The following is a 12612-nucleotide window of genomic DNA, read 5'->3' on the forward strand; positions in this document are numbered from 1 at the left end:
ATGTCAAGTTCATGCACTTCACTGAAGACAGCCCGAATGAAATGACCAACATCCAGGTCCCCAACAAACTGTTCAACTTCATCCTCCGTTTCATTCAAAAGTGATGAATAATGGGGGTCTACAGGGAAGAGTTCAAAAACAAGTGCCTGCACATTCAAATCACCATGGGAAATTACTGCACCTACTTCAATACTGGACAGTGGAGCATTGCTATACTACATCAGTGCAGAGGGATACAACAAAATGAAACCAAGGCCATGGTTACTCCTTTTCAAGGTGCAAGTATACACATGAATGTCAAAGGAATCATTAACATGCCTAGAAAAATGTATGACAATGCTCACATTAAAGGATTAAACCTCAGAGGTGGAAATACATGTAATGGATGGCTCAGGACCATCAGAATGTCTACTCAGCCCACACTGCAAAAGAACATAAACTAATTGTAGTCCTATACACGATGGATGATATTCCACTAACAGTTAGCCAACACCCAAAACTGTTTACTGGACTAAGGAATATGAAAGACTTCACTGTGCTGCTACACATCAAGCCTCTAGCTCAGCACCACAGAAGGATACAATTCCATCTCTCGAAGGCAAGTAGAAGTGAAACTACAAGAGCTTCTCAAAGCTGACATAATTGAGAGAACAGAAGGACCAACGCCTTGGGTGTTCCACTAGTAATAGGTCCCAAGCATAACTCAGAAGGACAAATTTGTCTGTGTAAAGACATTAGAACATCCAACACCACAATCCTGGGGAGTGACATCTAGGCTCACACCTCTTAGACATGATCCTACTCCGAAACAGGGCTTGCATATTCTCAAAACTAGACATTAACCATCGGAAATCTCTCAAAGACCCAACAAGGTTCATCACGCACATAGGTCTATTTTGATAAAAATGGCTCAGCAGGTGAGATTTTCCAAGAGCTCATCAGACACATAACCTGTCCTGTAATTAATGCCCTGAACTACAGTGATGACATCCTAATATTCCGAACAATGGTAGAAGGGCATGACTGAGCTTTAGAACAACTATGTTGAGCACTTCAAAAAGCCAAACTGATATGGCCAAGTCCAAGGCCAGGGGATTCAGTCATACTTGATTCAGACGCAAAGTTGTTATTCTCACATGCTACTTACACGGTTTCATGGGGGGACCTTTTTTAGACTGGTTACATTCCCTGAAGTAAACTCCTGGTCTAAAAATTTGATATTATGTCCATGTGATGATACTTCTGTTCAGTCAACGTTACTTTGCATACTTTTTTGTAAATTTTATACCCTGCCGAGGAGAAGATTTTTAATTCCCATGTTGGAAAAATGGGGATTGAGACAATGTAGAACAGCACTATTGAGATTACAAATGCTGGCGGATGAACTGACCATGTTCCTTTTGTCGTCCTTCTTAAAAATTATAATCAGATACAGGATCACAATGAACTGATTTATAACAATCCTCCAAGTCACTGTAAATTCTTTTAATGTATTTTATTCTATTGTACTTATATGAATTAAGACAATGTTTTTATGGAAAATAATCTTTTTATAACATGATCTGTTTTTTATTGTGCTTTTATGGTTTTTAAAATCAAAATCGAATAAAGCAGTTTTTGACTTGACTTGACTTGACATCTAGGCTCACACCTCTTAGACATGATCCTACTCCGAAACGGGGCTTGCATATTCCCAAAACTAGACATTAACCATCGGAAATCTCTCAAAGACTCAACAACGTTCATAACCCACCTAGGTCTATTTTGATAAAAATGGCTCAGCAGGCGAGATTTTCCAAGAGCTCATCAGACACATAACCTGTCCTGTAATTAATGCCCTGAACTACAGGGATGACATCCTAATATTCCGAACAATGGTAAAAGGGCATGACTGAGCTTTAGAACAACTATGTTGAGCACTTCAAAAAGCCAAACTGATATGTCCACGTTACGCTGCTTGAGCCCTTCATCGTGTTTCCCTGGAGGTTTGGGGAGAATAAAGAACCTTGCTGCCTTACTCATGTGGCCCCTAATGCTGGGGTGATACTTGTGACTGACCCACGGTACTACCGGAGAGACGCGGCTGTAGGGGACTGCGAGGACCAGCATTCCCTGTTGCTGCCAGCTGGTGCCTATTCCCATAATCAGCCCGCCTACCGGCCCCTATTTAACCAGGCTCCTCCCGTGCATCGCGGGAAGAGCCCAGGTGAAGCCCGGGACAAGGGCGGGACCGTCTGAGGCCGTCCGAGGACGTTTGAGGCCGGGCTGGACGCCCCCCCCCCCAAAATTCTTGGTTTGCTGAGTCTAATATAACTTCTATTGTGGTATTCCATCTTGCGTTAAAGTTTCTAGACCTTGCCATTATGTCACTGAGATCTGGGAAGGGCAGAAATGTCACCCTTACAACCACGGGCGGGGCGGTTACTGGCACTATGGATCAATTTCTCAAAAGAGCTACTGTTATATTAAAAAAAGAAATAGCTCTTACAGAGAAAAGACTGTCCCTCGACCTTGTGACGGGGAAGCGTTCGTCTCTAGGTTCAATTGGGTTAGCAGCTTCTCCAGGTATTCCAAGATTACTAGATCCTTTGGCCACTCGGAGTTCTAGTCCCAGCAATGTGCTGGTCATCCTAGACAATGTAGTGGCCTGCCCAACTTTAAACTCTACCATAAGTAGTACGGACTCTAGTGACTTGGGGCCCGATGTAGGTAAATTCATTTTACCACTTCTTAAATACCGAATCATACCGATTCGGTATTTAAGAAGTGGTAAAATGGAGGGGGGGGATGTAGGTATTTCAGATTCGGTAAATACCGAATCGTTAAGATTCAGTATTTACCGATTCTGTAAATACCGAACCGGTAAAGCCCATTGATTCCTATGGGCATTGAAGCCCATAGGAAGCAATGGTCATTACCGAATCGGTATTTACCGATTCGGTAATTATCGATTTTTGCAAGGGTGCAGGTGGTGTCACTTTGACACCCTCTAGCACCCCAATTCCGGACATGTGTGCCATGTGGCACACGGACATGCCCTAAGGGCATGTCTGTGTGTCACATTGCACAGGTGTGCATGCACAGATGTGCATGCACACCTGTATTCGGTATTTTACCACCCAATTGGATTGGGTGGTAAAATACTGAATCTTAAAGCCCTGTGGCACTCTGACATGTGCCAGCTACATCTGCATTTACAGAATCGGTATTTTACTGAGTCTGTATTTACCGATTCAGTAATTTTACCGAATCGGTAAATACAGAATCGGTAAAATACCGATTCTGTAAATGCATGCCCTACATCTGAAAACCATAATACCGGTCGGAAACGTCCGAATTCGGCCGTTTCCGACCGGTATTAGGGCACCTACATCGGGCCCTTAGTTTGTAGAGTTCATAGACCCAGCCCGCCACTCGGCCCCGTCCCAATAGTACAAATTCAGGGACATTTATAAAGTAAAAACCACATATCTAATAAGAAATCTAATAAAAGGAAAAGAGGGGGGGGCGCAGAAGGGCGGCTCCGCTAAATTCCCCAAGAAAAATATTCAGATCCAGACACCACATAGTTTAGCTCATTCTCCCAGTACGCTTAACGCTATCCCAGTCCCCACTGAACCATCTCCAAATTGCATGGCAAATGAGGAGTTTTGGGGGAAAATAGAGATTTTAGTCACATCACTGATGTTACCCTTATTGGAGAGAACTAGAATGATTAATTCTAAATTAGACCAGTTGGAGCAGCTAGTTGTTGCAAACTCTAGTACCCTGGTCACAATAGTTAAAGGTATGGAGAATCCAAAAGGCCCAGTAATTGTCTCTCAAGTCTCTGGGACTGGTAGTGGTATAGGGGTGGACAAAACGGCCCCCAATGATAAGCGTAATATTCAGCCTGATCGATCATGTGTGGATAAGCGCCCTGTAGGTAGAAACCCCCCAAGTGTCTCCAGGGGTGGGGGCTTGGAGGCAGGCGGGGTGCCCGGATCACAGTCTGCTCCATGTGCACCAACGTCTGGTACCAAGCCAAATGGGCGCTCTCTTTCAGGGAAGGAGGCTAGCAAACAACGGCTCCCCTGTGTAAATCTCCCCCCCCGAGTCTGCACGTTATATGACAATTCTAGTTGGAGTCCCAGGAATCGGGGTGGAGAAACTAGAATCCCACAGGGAGTTGAAAAATAAAGTTATTTACTGGCTTAACAAGAACAGGCCCCTCCCTCCCTCAAGTAACACCGAGATTTTAACTGTCAGAAAAGTGAGTTGGGTGGGACACAGCCCTAAGGACCTGGAGGGTGACTGCATCATTGTGAATTTTAGAGACCCCTGGGTGGTGGATTTTATTTGCAGAGAACCAAGGTTCGGTAGAGCTGGTGATATTCAGTCCCTGGGTCTTGATTACTTTTGTTTCCGCATAGGGCGGGGGTCGTTCATTCTCTCACATAACCCTCGTAGAGGAAGATTATACGTGGGAAACCACATTGATAGGGCGGTGTATCATCTCCCCCTGTCGAATCGGTTTGAGCCTTTTGTAGGCTTGGAGGGGGTGGATTGACCCATGAGCGATTCTGGAGGTAATATGGGATTGCAGCTTGTTAGCAGGGACTCTCTGGGGACGACTGCGCAGGTTGATAGCGTTGCTGTTGTTGACAGGGATGTGACACCCTGTGAACCCCTAGGGGTGGAGACAGCACGCTATGAGGCGAGAACCTCGGGTATAGACTGGATGGGAGGGGAGGCTACCAAGGGCATAGGAGGTTTACCTTGGGACTCCACAGTTAGGGAGCCCTTTCTTGGTGAACCATTGTTGGAGGGGGGCAGTCTCCAGGATCAAACCCACGGGTGGCAGTTCAACCCAAGCCAATCACTCAAGCTTTTCCGCTCAAAATAGTATTGTGGAATACTGCAGGGGTGAATAGTAAACTAGCCATTGAAGAGTGGATCGATTTTGTGGACGACCATGACATTTTTATATTCCAAAAAAGCTGGGCCTCCGACCCTATCTACCGACTGGGGTATCTTAACTTTTATAAACCTGCCATCAGGGGTAAAAAAGGTAGAGCGTCAGGTGGCTTAACCATTTGGGTGAGGCAGTCACTTAACTATAAGCCCACAGAAGTAATAGTGCAGAACCCAGATATTCTTGGGATTAAGCTGACTAGGCCCAATTATTTGGAGATTTTTATTGTTAATATTTATGTCCGAGGCCTTCCAGGTGGGGGAAGTCCTGGGATCATTAACGAATTAGACCATTTTCTTAATTCTATTGGGAGGGACATGTTTGTAGTTGTGGCAGGGGACTTCAACTGTACTTTCAAACCCCTTTTATGTGAGGGAGTGGACATCTATGCAGAAGAAGACTCGCTATGGAATGTCCCGCAGCTCGAATTAAAACCTATTAAAAAGGGGACCGAGGCTGCATTACATTGGCTGGGTTTGTGCCTTGAGTGGGGACTGAGAGCAGCAAATGGGCGTTCACTCTCAGACAAAATAGGCCAGGTAACATTTGACAATGGAACCAGCTCAAGTCGAATTGATTATATCCTGATTAAAGCTGGGTTCTGGTCGCTACTGAAGGATATGTTAATTACGGCCTGACCTGAGAGTGATCATAATTCGTTGGTTCTTAGTCTGAATCTTGAGGGTAGTCAGGGGGGCTTTAGAGGTTCTGAGTGTGCCACAGCTGAAGCCATCTTAACAAACGATAGGCGTAGGGTCCGGTGGTGTAGAGTAGTCGATGACCCTAAAATTTTAGATGTGATCTCCAAGGAAGTCTCTTCTACCCTGTGCGTGTTTCGAGCTTTGGCCGATCCTATGGACCACTTAGTATATATAAGTGAACTTCATGAGCAACTTTTTAGTGCCCTGAAAGCCACATTCTCCAAAAGCTGTAAACCTGGGAAAATACCTGCCCTTAAAACAGGGAACAATTGGTACAATAAATCATGTCGGCAGGCCCACAGCTCCTTGGTTAAAGCCATAAAATCACGGATTATTATTGATATTAGGGCAGCCAGGCTAGAGTATAAAAAAGCCCAAAAAGTGGCCAAGCAAGAATCGGATGAACAACACTGGTTGGACCTGTTAGAGGCTAGCAGATCCAGAAACCAGAATAAGTTCTGGCAGATTATTAAATGGGGCAGCACCTCGGAATCTCAAATCCCGGCGAACCACGTGTCTGTGGATGCTTGGGTTGATCATTTTGAATCCCAATTCAGGTGTCTCGATCTTACATCTGCCTGTGTTTCTGTATTTTCCCCTCCCATACTACAGAGGTCGCACTCGACTTTTGTGTTTGTCAATAAAGATGCAGAGATTTCCCTGGGATCGGTCAAAGCAGGCAAAGCTCCTGGTATGGACTGTATCCCAGCCGACTTATTTAAACATGATCCCGCGAACTGGGTGCCTTATCTCACAATACTAGCTAACGCAATCGTGAATGGGGCACCTATCCTGGACTCTTGGCGGGGGGGGCGAAATCCTACCCATATTCAAAAAGGGGGATCGGACCGACCCGGGGAACTACCGCCCCATTAGCTTAATAGATGCAATCCAGAAAATTATTGCTAGGATGGTGTTAGCTAAAATCTAGGGTTGGATGGATCTTGAGCATATTTTATCTCCTATGCAGGCAGGCTTTAGATCCTGTGTCAGTACTATCGACCAGGTGTTTAGATTCATCCTAATTTACTGGAAGGTGGTGACCTTGGGTGGAGGAGCTATTTACGCGGCATTCGTAGATCTCAAGTCTGCGTTCTACCTCGTTCCGAGACACAAGTTATGGGACGCCTTGGGATCTATAGGAATGCCGTGCAAATTGCTGGATATTGGAATACGCCTCCACGAGGCTAACTTTGCACAAGTAAGATGGGGTAAGCAGGGGAAGGTTACTAAGAAATTCCCTGTAACTCGTGGGGTACGCCAAGGGTGTGTACTTGCACCGACCCTGTTCTTGTTATTCATTAACAGGGTCGTCCAGTATTTTGCGGATACACCAACAGACGCCCCTGCCTTAGGTGGTACTAAATTCCCACTTCTTATCTTTGCAGATGATACTCTTATTCTTTCCAAAACCCAGAAGGGTCTCCAAACCGCATTAAATAAGTTCGAGGAATTCTGCAAACATAATGACCTCCAGGTTAATGTTTCCAAAACTAAATTCATGGTGCTAACCAAAAATAGGCCAGTGAGGGGTAAGGTTAGTATGAATGGCCATGTGCTAGAGCAGGTGGAGGTTATGACCTGTCTTGGGGTCGTTCTGGAAAACAGGCTCAGATGGAAAGCGCAGCTCGATGTACTTTCCCTGAAGTTTGCCCAACTGACTGGGTGCTTAATTAAGGAGCAGAGGTCATCATTTACAAAAAGATTAGGTCCAGCATTAAAAGTATATAATGCCAAAATAAGTTCAGCTATCCTGTAGGGTTTGGACCTATGGGGCTTCTCGGACCTCTCCGCGCTGGTCAGGATACAATATAAATTCTTGCGTAACCTGGTTGGCCTTCCACAATCCAGTCCTATGAAGCCTTTGTTAATCGACCTAGGTTGTCGTTCTATAGATGATGTTGCCCGATTTAGGACTGTCTCATTGTGGAGGAGGATATGGTCAACTCCGGAACTAGCACCCTTTGCTAATGAAATTGTAGAATTAAGATCTATAGTGGGTTCAGGCAACCTCCCCTGGTTCAAAAATGTAAGAACAATTCTGGAAAACATGGGCCTTAGTCAATTATGGTCGGCCCCTGGTATTAATACTTTTCCTTCTAAAAAGGAATTTAAAGCACTCTATTGGGCGGCCCAAAGACACCAACTTGTAACTCTGTCTGTTTCCTCATCCCTGACTGGTAGATTTTTGTCTCATAAAGTAGATCCCTTGTTGGAGGATTATTGGGATATTATTACTAAGAGCAGTGATAGGAAGTTATACCACCAATTTAGGATTGGGTCGCCGCCACTAAGATCCTTCACAATCAAATGGTGGGGTCAATCTAAAGAGTTTTGCCCTTGGTGCAGGGACCAAAAGGAATCCATAGGCCATGTCTTTTTTGTCTGTCGTGCTTATATAGCGCCCCGGAGAAAATGGTTAAAACCAATCTGCAATAACTTGCGAACCCGGGTGGCGCAGGAGGCTTTATGGCTGCTGAGGACTCACACATCAGATCCAGTGGCCATAGCCGTAGCAACATTTTTGGGGTGGACTTGGATCATTAGAGATAGGCACCCACATGTCAACTGATTAAACTAATTGTTTTTATTGTATTATTTTCCTAGTACGTCTTTAATCATAATTTAATAATGTTTTCTTCAATGTTGTTGAACTATTTTGCATGTATTGCCTACGTCATTTTGGACGATAATCGTGTTTAGGAACTAATCTTTGCACCAAATATTTTATAAATTAGACCTCAAAGTCTCTCTTTTATGTATGGGGCATATGTTGTATATAACTAGAGTAGAATGTTTTATGGATGTCTTTTATGATGAAATATTTCGAAATAGAGAAGTAAGAAATGAAATGATATGGCCACGTTCAAGTTCCACAAGACTCAACTGAAATTTTATGGACACATTTTATCCAGCCATGGCATGAAGCCAGATCTAGAAAAAATTGAAGCACTGAATCCGACATCACCATCCAAAGAAGTAGGTGATATGAGATCTTCCCTAGAGATGACAAGAGCTATGTGACAATCAACACTGTTCTACGGGAATTAACCAAATGACCCATTAGTTGAGTTGGACCCCAGAAAGTGAAAAGGCATTCCCAATTCAAAAGAAGAATCAGCAGTGCCACCAAAATGAAATACTCGACACAACATGGCTCACAGAGCTCAGAGTGGACGCAAGTCTGGTAGGCATAGTAGCATTCTTAGCCCAAAATCGACTCAATAAGGAAAGACTCATGGTGTCATGCTCAAGTTGCAGATTGTCTGGTATTGAACAATCATAATCCCAAGCAGAGAAGGAAAGCTTAGCTGTACCATGGGCATGCAAGCATTATCACATCTTTGTGTTAGGAACACATTTCAATATAAAAACAAACTACCAAGCACTAGTGATGATCTTTGGAAATCCCAGAACAAGGATGCCACTCGAGAATAGAATGCTGGGGAGTAAAAGTACACTGATTTCGTCTGACATCGACCTGGGAAAGACAGCAACCAGTTAAATTAGGTCTCATCACTTTCTGATGAATGATGCAGTGTGCCTGTTGCTATCGCTCAATATGATTGTAGAAGCTACTCGAGCAGATCAGACTCTGAGAGAAGTATGCTGATTCAACAAGGACACTGGAGACATCTAGAAGGGAAGTCAACAGACGAATGAACACACATGAAAGGTCTGTGTAGTATACTGTACTAGGGTCTTTGTTGTAGTCACACCCAGGGGTGGTGGGTGACATTTCAAAGTGGTGGGGCGCAAAGTGATTTGCATACAGCACCGAACCCCAAAGGGGGGTTTGGGCGGATTAACCCCCCCAAGAAAATTTTGAAAAAAAAGAAGAAAAATCGTGCATTTTCAAGCAAATTTGAGAAAGCAGAAAGGTTAATAAAGCAATTGTGAAAGTGCAGTTATTACATTAATAGATGGCATAACATAGGTAGCTGCTTATTCAGTATAACCACAGAGCTTCATACATTTCGTCCTATTACGCTTAGGTGCTGAATTCAGACTATAAGACTTTCATGAAAATCTCAGCTCTAAGAGTAGAAGAAGTTGCACAGCAGTTGGGAAACAGCCTTCACAAAGCATTAGGAAAATGAGAGGCAATTACTTGAAAGTAAACTGAAAGCAATGCATCAAGTAGTAACTTAAAGCAATGCATCCAGCAAAACAGTGCATGCAGTCAACCATACAAAAGTAAACTAAAGCAAGTGTGAACCTGTGAACCTTCACTTTGAAAGCAGGGTGCTAGTCAACAGGCCAGTCACATACATTTAAACTGAAGAAGAGTACACTTCAGCATGCAGGCACCAACATAAAAGCACCAAGCAAGTCAAACAGTTTAATGAAAGAAAAATTAAAGCAATACATCCAGCAAACTAGACAGTGACTCATTCATTTCATTCATTTCATTTCAAAACTTTATTCGATTCATAAAATGGATCATAAAAGTACTGAACATACAAACCATCGTACCTCATATAAAAGAAAATTTTAAGTACACAATTTACACAAATTTATAAAAGACATAATAAAAGGACCATTATAAACATATATGCAGATTTTTGGCCAGAGAACATTATATACATTTTGGTACTAGCCATAGCCCTTCCTAATCTTTAGCGAAACTCTGATAAAATTTAACATGGCACAGCAGGTTTCAACAGAGGATAGTGAAGACAGGTAATCATACCCTTCCTTATAAGTACAAGGTTGCGGCCCCTTCAGAATTGGTTTAATAAACCGGATTCTTGGCTCTTGGTATAAGGAGCAAAAGAGGACCACATGTATGGTGCTTTGGCTAACCCTGTTATTACATGGACAAGGGGGCAGCCTCTCACACCAGCCCCCTTGTTTCGGAAAAGCAAAAAGAAAATGCAGAATATCCAATCTAAACCTTGTTAGTAAGAATCACCATTGCACATTGAGAGTAAATGTTAAATAAAACTGAGGTTGGGGCTTACGAACATGAACATTAACATCGTCCAAAGATGGTGAATTCAATGGTTTCCAATACATTGTCTTTATGTCCGCCTTTTGGTTTCCCTCTGTTTTTTCTGGATTGTCATAAAAGGAACCCAAGCCAATCTTATTTAACATATTGCAAACGTAGGACAACCAAGGGATCTGTTTTGAATTTTCTGAGGCCATGCAATCCATGATGATGTCTTTAGTAAGTTGCAAGTCTTCAGATCGCCATATTTTGCCCCATAACAATAAAGGGGACAAACGAATCATATCAGATACGCTGACCATTCCCATTTCTTTGTGGCAAAAGATGTTTGAGGAGCCTTTGGGGACTGATAAAACCCTTTTTATGAAATTATTTTCCACCACCTGTATCACAGTTGGTGTTTCAGTCCCCCAAACCCCTGCCCCGTAGGTGGCCACCGATAAACATTTAGATGTATAGAGGGTTTTGAGGTGCGTAACATGTTTTTGGCCCAATTTGCTACAAAAACGGAAGATGCCCTCTATTGCCCGGGTCGCACTCTGGGCTCGAACCTTCATAATTGGAGTCCAGCTTAGTTTGCTATTAAATTACCTAGATAGTTAAAATTTTCCACCTTTCCAATTGTGCGATTATTTACCACAAACTTCCTGATGTTTGACCCTTTAGGACCACAACACATTACAAAAGATTTGTCGAAGTTTACCTTTAAGTCAAGGTCCAGCATGAAAGTATTAAAGGCATCTAAACATACTTGCATGCTATTTCCAGTTAAGGTCATTAAGACAGTATCGTCTGCATAGGAAAGCATGGGAATACTTTTGCCATTAATTTTTGGAAAGTCACAACCCTGGTCTAATAAGTACTTTTCTAACCCGTTTGTGTATACCAAAAAAAGAAAAGGCGCCAAAATGCATCCTTGACGCACACCCTCAGTTGATGGAATTGATTTTGTCATTTCGCCTCCAGGGCCAAATCTAATTGCTACAGTTGTTGCTGCATGTAACCTACGAAGCAATGTGACCAATGGTTCCTCGAAGCCCATGTCATCCATCATCTGCCACAACTTATGTCTACAAACAGTGTCGAATGTACTTGACAAGTCCATGAAGGCAAGATGTATTGCGGACTTTTTTGCCTTGATTGATTGATTGGGGGATTTTATATAGCGCTCTATCGCTCCAAGGAGCATCTTGGCGCTAGGTGTAATTTGTGTAGTTCATAAGCAGAGGGGAGATGTAATAGCCCCTAGAGATGAATTTAGACCAGGGTTTTGCCTTCATGTACTTGCCTATAATTAGTGCCAGATTCAGGCACTGCTCGTCAGTTTCCCTATTCCTCGCCTAAATCCATATTGGGAATCAACTATAAGACCTGTTGAATCTGCCCAGCTTTCTAATCTGGCTCGGATAACCCTGCCCAAGATTTTGCATGAGGCATCTATTAGGGATATAGGACGATAGCAACATGGGTCGCACCTATCACCCTTCTTGAAGATCGGCACTACAATTGCCTCTTTCCAGGAACCAGGGATGCGACAGACCACAACAGCCTTAAATACATTCAATATTAAGGGTTCCCACAAACTAACATTATGTTTAAAAAGGTCCAAGGGGACAGCATCTGGGCCTGGAGCTTTTAGTGATAAACCCTTCCCTAAAGCTTCCTCAATCTCTGTCAGTGTAAGTGAAGAGCTGAGGGTCAAAGCCGAGGAAGATGTCGCCAGTTCCCCTGTACTATCCGAACTTTCCATTATTGGAATAGAATTAGGATTAAAAATCTTAGTAAAATGTAGTACCCACTGTTCAGCGGTGACCTGCATAACTATAGTTTCTTTATTGTCATTTTTAAAAAGGGGCCGGTTTAGGACCTCCCAAAAGAGTCTACTATCTTTTAGTTCTGCAGCCTTTTCTAGGTCTTCCCAAGCAATGTTTTTTAGGTCCTGCTTTCTTTTTACAATGGCCTCCCTATAAGCCTTTCTGCTAGTTCTTACAAGTTCTCTATTT

This window comes from Lissotriton vulgaris, chromosome 2_1 (assembly GCF_964263255.1).
Source record: "Lissotriton vulgaris chromosome 2_1, aLisVul1.2, whole genome shotgun sequence".
Taxonomy (NCBI): Eukaryota; Metazoa; Chordata; class Amphibia; order Caudata; family Salamandridae; genus Lissotriton; species Lissotriton vulgaris.